Source organism: Falco peregrinus, chromosome Z (assembly GCF_023634155.1).
Source record: "Falco peregrinus isolate bFalPer1 chromosome Z, bFalPer1.pri, whole genome shotgun sequence".
In the NCBI taxonomy this organism is placed as follows: Eukaryota; Metazoa; Chordata; class Aves; order Falconiformes; family Falconidae; genus Falco; species Falco peregrinus.
Window position 1 is genome coordinate 60,170,584 of NC_073739.1, and position 15,443 is coordinate 60,186,026.

Genomic DNA, 15,443 nt, shown 5'->3' on the forward strand with positions numbered 1-15,443 from the left:
AAGAAATGCAGCAAAATAAACAGCAAATAAACTTTCATGATTTTTTTTTTACAATGAGGATTGTCAGACACTGAAACAGGTTGCCCAAAGAAGTTGTGGATGCTCTGTGATTGGAAGTGTTCAAAGTCAGCTTGGATGGGGCTTTGGACAACCTGATCTAGTGGAAGATGTCCCTGCCACGGCAGACGGTTTGAACAAGGTGATCTTTACAGGTCTCCTCTAACCCAAACCATTCTATAACTGTCTTACAAAATTAGGCTTTCCTCCCAAAGTAAGGAAGAAAATGGCTAACGAGGGCTAGTTGACGTTTACCCTGTATCCACTCCAGCTCAAATAACAGTGTAATGGTTCTTTAAAGAAAACATAGTCAGTGGCATGGCAAATCATGGTATTTGAAGAGTTATGCACAGCTTTCAAACTGTAATAGGAACAGCAGCTCAGATTATCTGATTATCTGATATTCAATGGCACGTGCCCTGAGAGGAGCTCGGACAGGGAAAAGGCAGCCAGAAAACATCAGTGCTGAGCAGAGGTAGCAGGCGGTAAAGCAGCATTATCTATACAAGTCAGAGAAGAGTAAAGCTAGAAAGGTCTCCCGGTACCCATCCAAGGATCATGAAAAGACTGTGTAGCAAACAAGTAGAGCCACTGTGACCCCTCTGGGTCTTCTTTTCTCAGTCCTAAGAAACATCCTGACTAAAGCAGTGCATAGAAGCATGTATGCAAGACTGACTCTTTCTCCAGCTTCAGAAAATGCAGCTTTTGGAAGACAACCTGTATTCCTTCTGTCACATTGTTACACCTGTGCCCTTTTTCTTCCCCAACATCTCCTTTCTGCTCTTGTTTCTATGCTTTCTGTTTATGTCTTAGCTGGTTAGATCACTCTTTTTGGCAGCACTGATGCAAGTCTAAAACAGGAAGGCAGAGTAAAGCAATGCCTTTAAACAGCTCATAAAAGCCAAATCTTGGAGGCACTATGTGCTATGCTTAGTCTCCTCTAACAACAACACTGTAAATTAAAGTCAGGAGCAGAAACAGAAGGTGTATTTTCCAACAGGTTTTCTTTTTCCTCTCCCCTTTTGTGTGTGCTTCTCTTAATTTATCATCAGGCTTTTACCATAACAGCAATAACAGCAGCTCTGGCTCACCACCTTAACTTCTTAATCCAAAAAGGACAGTTATTGTTATAGTTTACCTGTCCAATTAAATGACAGAGACTGGCCAACTAGAAAATTTGATTTATTAAAGCAAGCGACAAGTAAGCAAAACAGCGCTGGGCGGCCGGGGAGTCTCCTGCTCCACCAATGGCACACAAATTCAAGCAAGCTGAGCAGCCCTTTTTATCTTCACCGAGGTCGCTTCTGACATCTTCAGTACGCCCCTCTGCTTCTTCTGTTATCGTGGTTTCTTGTCAGACAGGACTTCCCATGTTTGGTGTAGCAAGATAACATTGTGGACATGTCTCTTCTTGTTAAATAGGAAGTTCTTAAGACCACCACAATGGGTTCGTACCTCTTGCTTAACTTGGTTGATCAGCAAATTACCTTTAGTTACTTATTACAGTTATCACCATCTTTAACACCACCTAAAAGGCTGCCAAATACAACAGGTTCCTTTATTACACAAACAAAACAAAGCCAGTAGCCACTACTGCAGTGATGAAGAAAGGAAAGGAAGAGATGTGATTAAAATCTTCCTCAATCACTTTCTGTGGTTTTTTTTCTTTTCTTTGTAGATAATAAAGGTTTAAACTTATGGGGTTTTGGGTTTTTTTTAGATGTGTGTGTTTGTTGAAGGACATTTGGCTGTCTCTGAATAGCCAGACTTTAATTATTCAGTATTTTACAGTGGGTCATATAATATAATACCTATGACTATCCTGACTCATTTGTTCCAGTAAAACAGGCTTAAAACTTCTAATTAATACAGGATGCCACTGTCATCTCTCCATCCCCCACAGATGACTCTATAAACACTGTGCCATTGTCATTTTATTACTTCCTTCTTCCTACTGCTCTTCCTTTCACTGCTTAGCTGCCATTCCTTGGGCTACCTCCCCACCCTTACTGACTTAGGAGCCCAAATCATCTCTGTTCTTGTCAGTGAAAACCTGCTTTTACCCTGATACCTTCTACTGAAGTGAAAGGCAGTCCTTTATGCTAAAGCTCAGAGTCTTTACTTTCTGTTACATAAACCTGAGAAAACACAGTTCTTCCAATAATGGCGAGATGAGGCCCGAGGGGGGTTTTATAGTTCAGATCATCCATATTCTTGCCTTCCAGATGTTGTCCTGCAACTATGGTACAATTTGTCACCCACTGCAGTTTACCCCTCCCCCTTCTGGCCTTGGCAGCCACTGCGGCACCTCAATTTTCTCCACAGCACAGCTCCGCAGTGTCTTCTGCGTAGCCACTTTCCTTAGAAAGACTTTTTATGCATGCCAAGTTCCCAGGCATCCATTCTCTCCCAATTTATTGTTCCCTGCTAATATCACAGATTCTACTCAATACAGAGCCAAAGGACTTCACCCAGCATTGAAATGGCAGAGTGCGAGTAAGTTAGACACAAGGAAACATCCTCCCATCACAAAGAAAACCTGTTGGTGTAACAGCTTGTCTAACAACACTGTGGAATCTGTTGTTGGACACATCAGAAAAAAGATGGCAAGAACATGTGGCAGGAGCGGGTTACCAGCAGTGGATTATGTTCTGGGAGAATGTTCTTCCTGATCTGTTGAGGTCCTTCCCAGATAGTTTCTGATTCTGTAATAAAGGTAGCAATATCCAACTCCACCTAAGCCAGATAAACCTACGCTGAGTTCTGTTCAAGTGGCCACTAAAAAGCTGTGGTCAAACCACACTGAAGCCAGGCTCTTGGTAATCATTTAACAAAAGAAGTATGTTGCCACCACCTATGGCCCCATTGCAGATTGCAGTTTTTATACCAGCCTTTTCCCAGATCCCTTCCCCTGCTTCTCAGTGCCTGCTCTGACTACAAACATCTCAAGAGAAATAGCTTACGTGGAATATTTGCTATATTACTTGGACTGGAAGGTACTCCTTTCAAGTTAGTGAGACAACTCGAGGAAGTAAAGTTAAGCACATTCATAAAACATAGGGTAATAACAATGCACATTTGAGGGACTGCGGAGACTCACATTCAGGCAGCTGTAATAAGGAATTACAAATCAACCACATTGAAGTTAAAGTTTTGATAACTGAAATGGCATTGAAGCTTTTGCAGTTCCAAAAATTAAAAATAGGATCCTACAGTAAAAAAATTATTTTCATTGTCATATAAAATACATTGGGTACCACTCAGAATCCTCAGGAAAACTCCAATGCAATTTGTGAAATTAAAATGAAGGGATGCTAAACAAAAGCACCAGATGGGGTTATTAATGTTATTAATGAGGTCACCAGCACAACACCCATTCCCAGAAGGAAATGATCAGTATCTCACTGGAGCAAAGGTAAACAAGAGATAAGGTGACAGAAAGTTTTGACTCCAGACATTGAACTCCTCTGACATGTCTAATAACATCAGAATACACTACAGCTGACTTCAGTTAGTTGCAAAAGGTGAAGATCTTCAGTAGATCTGTTTCTGTCAGCAGACATATTCAAAACTTTGGCTGAAAATTATCAAAAGACAGAATAGGTTAAAGTCTGTCAAGTTTTACAGAAAACAGGAAGCCACCAAAAAGAATGCAGTTGTTAATTCCAGAAGAACCAGTGAAATTTTAAATAAGTAGAAATAGAGTGATTGATGTATAAATGAGTTTTCTGTGTTAGTAAACAAACAAGGAATTACCAAGCAAAAGAAACAGGGCCATCTTTCAGTGTTCAACAAATAGAAAATAACACAATCCTTAGGAAAACAAAACTCATATCGCCAAACAGGATCCTGCAAACAGTGTAAAGGAAAAAGAATAGAATTTAACAGCTACTGATAGTATCAATTTACAACATTTAAAGAAGAGGACATTTTCCCCTCAACTGTGTTTGCTTAATAAAAGACATCTTTCTGTTATTTTATATATTGTTAGTCTTACATTTTTTTATAGCTGTGTTCCTGACAATCTGAATATCTCCAAAAGGAGTAAGCATATAGAATAAAGCTTTGACACAATTAAACAGAAAGGATTTGTCACAAGAATTACCAACAGGAACTTGAATATCCACTCAGAATTCTTTAGATCTTGCATCAACAGCAAAGGATGTTAAGATGTGTTTGTCATATGATGCAATTCTAGGAATAAAGACTGGCTGGAAAAGGTGTCAGCTGGTAATTAATGATGAGCACATGAGAAATCATTAATTAAAACTATTCCTATGGATGACCAGCTTCTCTGCAAAAGAAAAGATGACCACAGCCTTAAAGCAAATCTACAGTACCATAATAAAACCTGGTTTGTCTTACATATGCTATACAATGTTAAAACCAGACAGGTGATTGTTAAAATACATGATAATAGCTTATAGTGCCATTAGGTTTCATTTTAGTAATGTCAGATATGAAGCAAATTTGTTGAACACATGCTGATAAGCCTTGGTAATGTGAGAAGCTGAGCCTGAGCTAGCAACATGGAAATGCCAGTCTCAGAGCCCACTGCTGGGTGCGCTGTGCTAGCCTGATCTTCTGAGAAAACAAGGTTTACACAACCACCACCCATCAAGTATGTCTCCCTGCCACTCCACACCTAATAATATTTGAACATGCTGGCCAATTTTTTGCATTGAATTGCAAAATAATTCAGGTTGGAGGAGTCCAACTGCTTTACAATCCAAAGGTAAATTAATTTTAACAATGTTGAATCACAAAATGATTCAGACTGGATGAGATCTCAAGAGGTCATCTGGTTCAACTGGTGAAGTGTCAATGGGTAAATGCATTTTTTACAAGTTTCAAAAAAATGTTCCATTAACATACAAATATACGGACAGCTTATGCTTTGTATCAGCTGACCAACCAACTAAGATGCATGTACCTGTATTAACATAGCTTTAGGTGAGTCATAGCACATTCTGATGCTTACTCAGGTCAGGTGGTGTCTTGGGGGGGTGGGTATGCAGCATGAGTTAGGACATTGAATTGAGGATATAGAACATAGATCTGTAAGAAAATAGTTTTTATTATTCTATTGCTCATAAAAAAAATTTTTTGCCTGAGGCGTAAATGTGAGAACTGAAAGCAGTAAGACTCATTAAATGGTTTAGAGAACAATAGCATAAAATCTGACACAGGTAACCTAATTTCAGTTAAAAAGGCCATGTTTCATTTCTGCCTACAAACAACTTTATAAGTAATGATATGGATGTTGTTTCTATTCTGAAGGGTCCACAATCAAAAGGTGAATTTTTTGTGCAGTGTTTGAGGTACTGTTTGAGAGCAAAAATATTTATTTCTAAAAATAAAAGCTGTTTTGCTTTTTTTAGAAGCCTGATTTTCTTTCAGCCCAGCTATTTATCAGCAATCACGTGACAGTAATAAAGAACCAGAGAAACAACCACTTTCTACAAATGCTGAACATTATTTGGATACAGAAATGTGCATTATTTTTAACACTACGCTTTCTTCTATCCTACATTGTTGAACTTTGCTGGCTCACTGCAGAATACCTACTTAGAGGCTTGCTGAATATTGTGGCGTTATAAAAAGAAACAAAAACTCGTCTCCCCTTCATCACTCTCATTTAAACAACAAATTTTAGCTCTGTATCATCTCTCTCAGACTTTGCTACTCTTCAAAGAATCTGATCATTTTGATTTAAGGAGGTATTTTTACCCATCCCTCGGAAGCATGGAGGCCCCTCAAGAGAGGATTTGGACTTCCTTTTACCAGGACTGTTTCCCTTCCTCAGTGCCGGCAGTGAGACCACACAGCAATTTAGGTGAAGATGGAACCAGATGCAGATACCATCTGTTTCTCCTGTACTGAGTAACTGGATCAGACTCAAGTATGTAGCAGCTTTGGTTGTAGCTGTGCCTACAGACAGCAGCTGATGCTATCCAGCATTTCTCCAGAACAGTTTAATCAGGATGACAACTTCTTTCATAAGTGAAGCTAAATGTCAGGCCTTCTAACGATGTCTAGAGAACACCTCAGATCTCCTAGATGTAGCGGTCTCATGCTGACATGCTTGGATATGAACACTCAGGATGAGGGCTTGCCCATACCAGCAGCAGTATTATTGTGACCTTTCACTCCGTAAGCTGAGTTTGTGCCATTGTGTGGCATGTTCCCATAGCACTCTGGAGAATTCTGTTGCAAGACTTACTGAGCAGTGTGCATTTCTTTACCCAGCAGGCTGTCCTCTGTCTTGAATTGTTTCCAATCTCATCAGATCCCCAAATGCTGCAACACATATCTGCCAAACTATTGCTGCTACCAGTAGTTACTTCTGCTCAAAAGCTGCTAAGGCTTTAAACTTTGCTCTAGCCTGCTGACTTGCACTTTACTAAGACACAGAATTTCAAAATGCCTAGGAAAATACTATGTGTTCAGTAAACATCATGCAAGTCTAATATTTTTTATGTTCCAAAGTCTGTTAATATTGCTGTTAGTCTGCCTTGTCTTTTAGCTTCTGCCCTGAGTCTGCCTCAAAATTAGTGCAGTCTGTTGCTGTTGTGCCAACCAACAATTAATTTTCCACAATATTGCTCTTCAAAGGCTTTAAGTAAGTCTACACTGCAGCCAGAGCTGTGACTGAATCTTGCACAAATGTATACATGGCAGCTCTAACATAAGCTGGTTGAGTATTTAGAAGAGTTTAGCTGAAAAGATAGCAAAAAGATTGTATTCAGGCTTGAGATAAAATAGTTTCTGTGGTGAGGCTAGCAAGTGACTCAAAATGCACTGGGCATCCTTGACATAGTGAGTGGATAATAAAGAAAACCCGTAAGTACTCATGGGCTTCTCTGACCTGTATGAAAGACAAGCAGAATGATAAACATCTGAATACTTTGACATTTGACAAAAAATATGACAGTGTTCTTGTACTTATAAATCACAGATACTTAATTTGGTAATTGATAATTCTTGGAATCTTAAGCAATAAAGAGAAAGCAATGAGGACTGATTGGACAGGAAAAGACAGATTTCCTGTCATTCTCTGAAAGTGCTTGATTGGAGATTGAATTCCTTTTCTGGTAAGACAGCTTCGAAAATCACAAAAAATGCAAACTAACCCTGAAGCTTTCTTGGCTGAGTGCAGGTTTTTGTCACTTCAAAAGATTAAATTTATAAAATTCGAGCTAAGACCTCTTAAGTGCTGGCTAGAAATGGTACACTTACCTCTTAATCATGTAATTGAGTAATTCAGGTCCATTACTCAATCTATTCTTAGCCTTTTAGAGAATGTACTTAGAAATTTTGCCAGCCAAACTGTGACCCAAGGACAACATTGACTGTGCTTACAATATTCTGTTAGGCTCATGTCAGCCAGCATATAATGGAATGACATAAGCCCTGCAAAATCTTGCAGGGGTCAGATGGCCTGGAAACATACTTGAAATATGAGTGACTCATTTGGAGTTCAAAGTTTTCCTCCACCAGATCAAAGGAACAGCTTACATGTTTATGGGAAATGCATATTGGGTCACACATTGAAAAGATACATGGTTGTGGCGGGTTGACCTTGGCTGCCAGCTGCCCACCAAGCCACTCCATCACTCTCCCTCCTCAGCTGGACAAGGTGGTAAGAAAATACAATGAAATGCTTGTGGGTGACATAAGGGCAAGGACAGCGATTACTGTCACAGGCAAAATAGATTTGACTTGAGAAATTAATTAAATAAATAATAAATAAATAAATAAAAAAGAGAAATAATAATAACCATCATCATCATCATCATCAAAGTAGGCCAATAAGACACGAGAACAAAACTAAAGGCACCTTCCCCTCACCCCTCCCTTCTTCCCAGGCTCAACTTCACATCCAATTTCTCTACCTCCTCCCACTGAGCAGTACAGGGGGATGAGGAATGGGGTTTGTGGTTTAGTTCGTCACATGTTGTCTTTGCTGCTCCTTCCTTTTCATGCTTCTCCTCTGCCTCAGCATGGATCCCATGCACAGAAGACAGTTCTCCATTAACTTTGGCAGTGTGGGTCCTTCCCACAGGCTGCTGTCCATTAATTGCTCCAGCACCAATCCCTTCCATGGGGTGCATTCCTTCAGGAACAGACTGCTCCAGCCTGGGTCCCCCACAGGGCCACAGGTCCTGCCAGTAAATCTGCTCCAGCCAGGGCTGCTTTCCCCGTGGGGACACAAGTCCTGCCAGGAGCCTACTCCTGCACAGGATCTCCATGGGGTGACAGCTTCCTTCCAGGCATATCCACCTGCTCTAGCATGGGGTCCCCCACAGGCTTTAGAGCAGATATTTGCTCCACCGTGGACCTCCATGGGCTTCGGGGGCAAAGCCTCCCTCACCATGATCTTCACCACAGGCTGCAGGGGAATCTCTGCTCCGGTGCCTGGAGCACATCCTCCTTCTCCTTCTTCAATGACCTTGGGGTCTGCAGAGTTGTTGCTCTCACATAGTCTCACTCCTCTCTCTGGCTGCAGCTGTGCAGCAGGTTTTATCCTTTCTTAAATATGTTATCCCAGAGGTGCTACCACCATCACTGATGGGCTCAGCCTTGGCCAGTGGTGGGTCCATCTTGGAGCTGGCTGGCACTGGCTCTGTCAGACATGGGGCAAGCTTCTGGCATCTTCTCACAAATGTCACCCCCACAGCCCCCTTGCTACCAAAGCCCACCCAATACAGTGGTCAAAAGCTAAATGGTCTTTAACCCACTCTTTTCACCCAAAAGGAAATCCAGATTTCTTCAGATCAATTTTTTTTTCAAGCATTCTAGTTATTTTAGTATATATGTATATATACTAGTGTGAAGCAGACAGATCAGGATTTTCAGGCTATCAATCTCTCCATCAGTATATAAGGGACAGAGAGTATGGAACCCCTAAGACTGCTTAAAAACATCTGAACTGTTTTCTTGTCATATGTTCCAGTGATTACTCAGAAGGCTGACTGTATTAACTGCCACAGGAACAATTATTTCCATTTTTCAGATTCATGTAGGTATTTCATCTGTCATAACTCAATGCTTGTTCTGTGGTTTGTGGCTTCCCTGCCTAGTTACAAATGTTCTTGACTGAATTGTAGATGTGGCTAATCATGTTGCTTCCTCTTTCCTCGAAGAATACCTTCCCATGCTCCACTGCAGTCTTGATATTGCTGCACAGCTCAGTACAGTGTATTCAGAGCCAAGTAGGCATCTTCTTTAGAGATCAATAATTTGAAGAATCTCAAAATATTACAACTGGAGTTTTTTACTCCTGTCCCCAAAGAAAATACGACTTATGGGGAACTGTTTCATAAAATCATCTTTGTTTAATTATGAGATATTAAGCATGACAAAAAGTATTTTTTTAATGTTAGAAAGATTTCTTGCATTTTCGCACCTAAGACAAAAATCAGGTACTTTTAAAAAACTTTTTATTTCTTAAAGCTACAAATTGTCCTTTCTGTCATCAGGATTATTTCCCCTATCCCCATGTACTGGGGTGAGGCATGTAAGTATATGGTTTCTGTAAACAAGCAAGTTGAGAATTGCTTTGTAAACCACTAAAGAGAGCTGCAAGCACCACCACTCCCAAATCATCCCACCTGCAACACAGGACTGCTCCAATTGCCTCTCCTGTTGCAAACTGGTTTCTATCTACCGCAGATACTACTGATAAATTTCATGCAATTTAGTAAAATTCTGATTACTGAAACTTAGAATCTTCCCACTACAATGGCAAGTTTAAATTGGAAACTTAGGCTGTTGTATCATCTGAGCTTTCAAAGTGGGATTCTTGAGTATTACCAACATAATACTTACTCCATTAACTTAATTCTACCTTTCACTTCAACAGACAAACTAACTTTGCCAGTGTACTTGTTTGGCTAAAAGGGAGAAGGTTAACTTTTATGAATAGTTCCTTTCAAGGGAAGATTGATTTGTATTTAAACTACTGGGTCCTCTCAGCAGTAGGTGAATGATTACGTTACAACTTAAGTTATCACACCTTTGTAAAGTTTACCACACAGTAATAACCCCACATGTTCTACAACTGCAATAATATTTGGTTGCAGAAAATTCTTCAGTTTAGACCCAGCATAAATATTCAAATTATACAGTTTTCCTCCATAAAATGCATGGGCTATCACATGCACTGCAGCTGTACTGGTTCTGCTGTACAATGCAATTTCGTCTACTTGGAAACTACCCCTAATCTCTTATATTAAAGCTATTAAGGGTCAGCACTTGCAGAATTTCAACTGCAGATACAACTATTACTAGAAAATATGCTTTTGGGTGGATGTTTCATTGCTACCAAGCTGTCACAAAGTCAACAGTGCTTCTGTGCAGCCAGCTTCCTCTCTTACTTCACACAAACAGACTCTCAAAAACACTATTAAAACTTTTACCAGAAAAAAAGACTCTTAACAACAAACAGACATTGCTATTTGGCTTGCCCACATTAAAATTTAAATCATACTATCAACAGAAACCTATTAAAAATGCTTGTCCTGCATAGCTGTGGTAAGCACAATATTTCATAGCAATTTCACGACACCTAAAAATACTACCAATGCTATGGCACTTTGAAGCATACTATTGAGCATCCTCCACCCTTCATCTCGACTACCACAAAGAATTGTGCAGCTGGTTAACTGAGAATACTATAGTCTTGTATTTGGACAGAAATCATCTTGCCAACAGTTGTTCGGAATTGATTAAAGTTTAGATCAGGCTTCCCAGATGAAACCTGGTTTTCTCAAAAATGCTTTGTATTAAACCTAGTTTATCCAAGGTGTTCAAAGGTTCAGATCCAGAAGGGTATAATTTCAGTTCAGCCTGCAGTATGCTGTAGGGTCACACAGTAGGTGCTGCAATGTTTGTACAGACTTAGAGGAGTATTTCTGTTTTCATTCACAACACCAGCATGCAGAAGGCAATTTAGGCAGCATTGGGTGAGATCGCCTGGCAATTGCTAATCAACCTCACACATGTCCATGTGTATGTGCAGTTCCATAGGGTTTTGTCCTATTACCAGCCCAGTTCTGCATTTATTATGGACAGATCTTCCTAGGCAGACTACCTTATGTGCCGAATTTGGATTCTATAGTTTCCTTGTTCTCCCAAACTGGCCTGAACTGAGATCATGTCTGAGAACCAGCAGATACAGGCTCAGGGAAATGATACTGCAAGGCAGAAAAGTGCACAGCCTAAGTCTTGGAAGTTGGCAAACATATTCTTCACTGCCTTACTAATTCAAGATATTCAAAATATCACTGCTTGGAGACTGCCCAGGGATAGCAAAAACTGAAAGTACTCCCTGCCTTAAAAGTTCTGGCACTTGACCCAATTCTTACAAAACAAATATAAAAAAATAGGGCATCAGTTACAACCTTACATTTCAGCTCACTAGTTGCAGAACTCTTGTGGCTCTCAAAAAGCTTTGGCTCTATGAAACATAATAATCCAACCTGTTAGCTGAATAACTGCTACTTCCAACAGGCCTGTTGGTAAGTTGACGCGGAAGGCTCAGACACAACTTATATGACCAATGTGATCAAGTTAGTACCACTTTATTAATAGACTCACAGCAATTTATACTCTACAGGTGCTATTAAGAGACCCACACCAATTTATACCCCCATCTGAAAATACACACACTATGCACGCTTCGTTATGTAAAAGGTGACAGGTTAAAACTACTCGTTCACACGCTTCCACCTCCCTTATGACTGGTCCCGGTGTGGTGCCCACACGCTGCTCCCCCCTTGTGCAGGCATCCTGTATTATCTCATCTTTCTGTCCAATTCTCCTACCTCTCTGAATACACAGTTTCCTTGTCTCCCTTGGCCTTGCATATGACCTTCACAACACCTGCAGCTTGTTACAGCTTCCCCCTGCTCAGACTGCTATTACAAACAAATTATTTGGTCTGGATTGCTGATAATATGCCCATTTTCTTCCAGCCACTCCACATTGGTAAGGCTAACTAGGCCCCTCACAGGTGAAGTTTTCATGATAGCAATGGGATCCTCATGTGCTGAAGTGCCCTGTCCTCAGCAGCAGCATGGCAGCAGTTCCCTACTCTCCAGACAGCTCAGGTTTTCTTCATGGACAGTCCCCAGTTGTTTTTCAGTTGCTGCAAACTTGTCTGGGAATCCCATACTGGTGAAGAAAGGTTGCAGTTTCATCACAAAGAAAGTATTTGCAAAAGTGAAATACCTTCTCTGGCAAGTCATTTAGCTACTAATTTCTAGCCATAGAAGATAAATCCAGGGTATTCCTTTAAAAATAATACTGAAATGCTTGAGAAGCTAATTTATCAAGGTATGACTTGAAGATTAAGACAGAAAGAATGACAATTCATACCAAATACCAGATATAACTGTTTATGAAGGCACTGTTGGTGATCAGCAGGTTGTCTATGGATTTTTGAACATTTAGCCTTGGACAAGAAAAATGTCCCTAAAACCAGTGGTACATCCTTTGGAAGGAGAAAAGATGTTTCTTTCGCTGTCTGAAATTTTTCGAATTGCCCAGGATATTAATAGTAGGCGATTGTCTTAAGCTCTTTTTTTTTTTAATATATCCTGCAATATCATGTCCTGACTATGATCAATTCCTCCTACTTAACTAGTTGGAGAAGTTTTGTTCCACAAGTTGCTAGGTGTAAGTGAGAGCCTGTCTTTTATCAGTGGTCAGTATGCTCCGTGTTTCTCTTAAAATAAATTAGAAATCCTCTAATATCGTTTTCTGTTGGTTTTGAGATGAGCTTTTGTATTCACACTTAGACCTGAGCGTTTTTCTCAATTTTACTCCCTTCTGAGATTTCTCAGACAGCAATAGCAATGAATTAAAATGAGTACTTGAACTAGAGAACAGTCAGGATAAGGAGGTGATTGGTGGCCGTTAACATGGCTTCCCTAAGGGAAAATCATGCCTGACAAATTTGGTGGCCCTCTGTGATGGGGTTACAGCACTGATGGGTGACAGAAGTGTTACAGATGTCATCTACCTGGACTTGTGCAAAGCTTTGGACACCGACCCGCACGACATCCTTGTTTCTAAACTGGAGAGACATGGATTTGAGAGGTGGAGCGCTTGGTGGGTAAGGAATTGGCTGGATGGTCGCACTCAAAGAGCTGCTGTCAGCAGCTCGATGTCCAAGTGGAGGCCGGTCACGAGTGGTATTCCTCAGTGGGAACAAGTGGGACCGGTGCTGTTGGGCCTCTTTTGTCAACGATGTGGACAGCTGGATAGAATGCACCCTCAGCAAGACTGCTGAGGACACCAAGCTGAGTGGTGTGGTTGACATGCTGGAGGGAAGGGATGTCGTCCAGAGAGACCTTGACAAGCTTGAGAGGTGGGCCCCAGCCAACCTCATGAGGTTCAACAAGGCCAAGTGCAAGGTCCTGCATGTGGGTTGGGGCAGCCCCCAGGATCAATACAGGCTGGGTGGAGAATGGATCGAGAGCCGGCCTGAGGAGAAGGACTTGGGGGTGTTGGTGGATGAGAAGCTCAACGTGGCCTGACAATGTGAGCTTGCAGCCCACAAAGCCAGCCGAATCCTGGGCTGCACCAAAAGTAGCATGGCCAGCAGGTCAAGGGAGGTGATTCTCCTGTCTACTGTGCTCTGGTGAGACCCCACCTGGAGTGCTGCATTCAGCTCTGGAGCCCCCAAAACACGATGTACATGGGCTTGTTGAAGTGAGTCCAGAGGAGGGCCATGAAGATGACCAGAGGGCTGGAGCAGCTCTCGTATGAAGACAGGCCGGAGAGCTGGGGTTGTTCAGCCTGGAGAAGAGAAGGCTCTGGGAAGACCTTATAGCAACCTTTCAGTATCTGAAAGTGGTGTATAAGAAAGATGTGGACGGACTTTTTAGTACGACCTGTAGTGACAGGACAAGTGGTAATGGTTTTTAAACTAAAGGAAGGTAGACTTGGGTTAGATGCCAGGAAGAAATTCTTTACTGTGAGGGTGGTGAGACACTGGAACAGGCTGCCCAGAGCAGCTGTGGGTGCCCCGTCCCTGGAAGTGTGCAGGGCCAGGTTGGATGGGCCTTTGAGCAACCTGGTCTAGTGAAAGGTGTCCCTACCCATGGCAGGGGGCTGGAACCTGATGATCTTTAAGATCCTTTCCAACAGAAACTCTTCTATGATTCTGTGATTCTCAGACTAATTTTCAGCCAGCTCTCGAATGTTATATTTACCAAACGTCTGCTTTAGATCATATCCACTTGCCCCTCTGCTATTTAAGAACAACCAGGCTAATACTTGCTTTGAAGAACTCAGCTTCTACAGTAATGTACCTGAAATACTAAGAATCTGATCTTTTGGCTTATGAGAAATTTTAATCCATGTTTAATTCTTTGAAGGCTGGATATACATAGATATATTGCTGCATCTTCATTGTTTTAAGTTTTCTTTCATGCATTATTAAAGCAAAATTTGGATTGCTGCTTACATTGATCTCCTGAAAATCTGTTTCTGAATTTTTAACAGAAGGAGACAATTTTCTCCACCAATGTATTATTTGCTTGCTTGCTTGGCCACTTCTACATGGGGTATAATCAAATCTTCCAGATTATTTCACAGGTGCTTTAATCTGGTGCCTGGAGTTACGGTAAGAGAAAAGAAAGCTGCTCTCAGAGATGTACAGCACACATCACCCTCAGCTTTAGAACACAGATACGGTCTTTCCTCTGGCTGCGGAGCCGTAATTTCCCCCTTTTTTCTAACAGCTCTGACTGGGTATTTGAGATGTAACCTTGACTCTCCCGCATATATGAAGTTGCTTTGGTGATGACCAGAGAATGCCTGGAGTGTCAGGAGCTCTCCTCAAGTATTTCAGCCTCTAAGGATAGCATGCTAATCAATACAGTAACTTTAGAAAAAAGCTGTGTCTCACTCTTTCTTCTCTGGCAAATGCAAATTAAAATGTCTTATTTCCCCAGTACTTCCTCTAATTTGCAGCAGGACAACAATATCACAGATGGCCAATGCATATTGTATATGGCTCTCGTTTTTAATGCAACTAGTTTGGGATCATTATAGTAAGATATTTTTTTTTTCATTTATACAACAGGAGAAATGGAATATCCCAAAGGGCACCAGGAAACTGGCCCTTGGCCTTGGAATCACAAGTGATTAGTCATTCCTTCCAGACGTGCTTATGAGAGTTGTCTATCCTGGCATACTGTAACCTATGTGCTCTGCAATACACTTCGAAACCTCAGAGAGCATTGCAAGCGCTACCAATTCTGAAGTAGGACTGGCCAACACGAGCATAAAAGCAGTGTCTCAGCGCAGTTAACTTCAGTTACAGAAGTACACAGTTGCCCAAGGCAGCTGTTTCAGAGTATGCCCTTTTTCTC